Source organism: Calidris pugnax, unplaced genomic scaffold, assembly GCF_001431845.1.
Source record: "Calidris pugnax isolate Ruff unplaced genomic scaffold, ASM143184v1 scaffold20, whole genome shotgun sequence".
Lineage (NCBI taxonomy): Eukaryota > Metazoa > Chordata > Aves > Charadriiformes > Scolopacidae > Calidris > Calidris pugnax.
Window position 1 is genome coordinate 9574553 of NW_015094510.1, and position 2653 is coordinate 9577205.

At 47.7% G+C, this 2653-nt stretch overlaps 1 protein-coding gene across 6 annotated transcripts in view; it reads right to left on the bottom strand.

The window, feature by feature from the left end:
* The window catches only part of PCDH17 (protocadherin 17), a 117651-nt gene extending 115167 nt beyond the window's left edge, over positions 1-2484 (bottom strand). For all 6 annotated transcript variants that reach the window (XM_014966103.1, XM_014966099.1, XM_014966101.1 and 3 more), the window contains exon 1: positions 1878-2484. The gene's annotated coding sequence lies outside the window, so the exon portion shown is untranslated. The remainder of the gene's footprint in view (positions 1-1877) is intronic.
* Between the last annotated feature and the right edge of the window lie 169 nt (positions 2485-2653).

Here is a 2653-nt window from a genome sequence, read left to right on the forward strand (position 1 = left end):
GGGGGAAGAGCAGCTTCGGCAGCGTTTCAGCGAGCTTGCCGTGCTTGCGGTCCCCTCGCAGTTACTTCGGCTGTCCAACTTCGGCAGCGTTGGAGGGTTTCAAAAATCAGAAAATTTGCAAAAGACCTTCTCCTCCGGGCAGGCGAGGCGTTCCCGATCCTTGATTCCCCGCAGACGTACAAAGGATAATAAAAATAATAACAATAATAAAAAATCGGCGGCAGTGGTTGTTCTTTCTAAAAACGATCAAAAAGATATTTTTTTTTTTTAAATACGTGTATTTATATATACATAGGAAAGGGGGGCGGCCACAGGTCTGTAAGCAGGGCTAGAAAAGCTTATTTGCTACTCATCGCTTGTGATGCGATTGATGGAGCGGAGGGGTGGGAGAGAGACAGAAAGGGGAAAAAAAAAAAAAAAAAAAGTCAGCTTGTTGTTGAAGCCCTTTTCGTGTGCAGTGAGAGGCAGTGAAATGTCTGATTGCACCGCGGGGTTGTTGGTTTTCAGGGAGTGTTTTGCTGCATTTAGAGATCTAATCTTGCATTGCTTGCGGCGGAGAGCTGCATCTCCCTGCCATCGGTATTTCCCCCCCTCTCTGTCTCGTACACTCTCACTCTTTCCTTCCCGAATCAGAAGGCGAGGGAATGAGGATTGCAGGGCAAGAGGGGAAAACAAAACACACCAAAAAAATAACCCCAGCAAAAACTAACGTCCGGATTTATAGTTTCCTTTCTCTCCCTCTACTACCAGCCTCACACTCGTCCTTTTGCAGTGAAAAAAATTAAGAAACCCACTAATTGACCGTCACCATTAGCAGTAAATATACATTTTGAGAGAAATTACAGGCTGTGCTCAATCATATGCACACTTCGGTTTCTTTAAGACAGGCCAGTAGCCGCCGCCACCACCACATCCTTTCTCTCCGTGTGTCTATGCGTGTGTGCGTATGCGTGTCTGAGGAGCTGCACTTTTCTCGATGCAGTTTAATTCCAGTTTGCTTTTCTCTCCAGCCGAGAGGAAATCAACAGGCAACCCGTGGCTGGACGCATAGATTTTAAAAAGAGAGCAAGAGAGAGAGAGAGAAAGGGAGGGGGACGGAGGGGGAGAATGAAAGAAAAGCCACCACACACACACACACACTCTCTCTCTCTCTTAGTCTCTCACTAAAAGGGAAACAGTCTCTGTATTCACAGGGCTGCGCTGTCAAGTGCTTCTCTTTTCTTTCTATTCAGCATCTCCTTCCAATGACACTGCCGCCTAGTCCTCTTCATTTAGGGGAGGGGAGAAGTAGAGGAAAAACAATCCTGGCTATGAATAAAGTCGTAGATCTTTTAATCGACTAATTCGCGAATATTAAGCCCTATGCAGTTCCGCGATTGGTGTGATGCATTTTTTGCAGTCCTTTCAAGCTTTAACAGTCTCTCTGGGCATCTTGGAACAGGGGTGAAGCGCGGCGGCAACGCCAGATGCGTCCCCCCCTCTCCGATATACCTTTCCCAGCGATATGGTGTGTAGGTAAATATTGGGAAGGGTAACTAAATTTTATTCCAGGTTGTTTTAACAACCAGAAATAAATGAATGGCACATCCAGAAATGCAGGTGTTTCAATCTGCTGGATGAGTCAGATCCAGCGGAACAAATCACATTCACTATCGCCTCATGTTCCTCCCTTCACAGACATTAGTTGCAGCTTCTTCCTAACGCTTCCCTGACTCACTCTATAGACAGGAAAAATAAAAATATTAATCAGATTTATATTTTGGAGGGAGGGGTGGGGGAGGGTGGAGGAAGAGGAGAGAAAAAAAAAAGAAAAAAAAAAGGAGAGAATGGGAGGGGGGGGGGGGGGGGGGTCGGATCCAGCTACACTTTTACTATACCTCTTTCTCCGGGAGACTGAGGATCAGGAAAACAAGGCTGTTATCCACTCACTGGCACAGAGGCGCGTCTGTCTCCTGCTTTGCTGAGTGTTTTTAACCACCTTTCCTCAGTGTTATGTGTGAAATAAGTCAGAGATCTTTCATATTAAAAGAAAAAGAAAAAAAAAACCCAACCAAAACATAGGTTCCCAATACATAGCTCACAGATCTAGTTCCGAGTCTCAGTTCTGCACTGTTTGTTTTTTTTTGTTTTTTTGTTTTTTTTCTCCTTTATTTGAGTCCGGACCCAAAGTACACAGTTAATTCTGCAACCTGTGGTGGAGAGGCTTTCGAAAGGAAAAGAAGCAAAAATAAAAATGAAAAATAAGAAATATTCTTCTCTGCCTCATTGATGGGTGGCCCCTCTCAAACAGACGGTCGCCAGTCTTAGCCAGACAGCACGCGAAAGCCACGCCGACTCCCGATAAACCAGATCCATTTCACCAGCCGCCCCGCCAAGGTAGTAAGTGCAGCGAAATTCAGCGAAAATTCAACAGTTGGAGCCGCTCTCTGCCTCTCTCTCTCTCTTTCCCCCCCGCCTCCTCCTCCTCCTCCTCGCCTCCCTCACTGCAGCACTGGCGGGGCCGCCGCTCCACGCCGCGCTCGCCCAGCGCCGCTCGCCGACTGCCGCTATTCACCTCACGCCGCGGCTTAAACATTGATACGGATTCCCCGCCAGCCAATCGCCGGCGTCGGCGCCGACCGGCCCTCGGCTCCGGCCGGCCAATGAGAAGAGG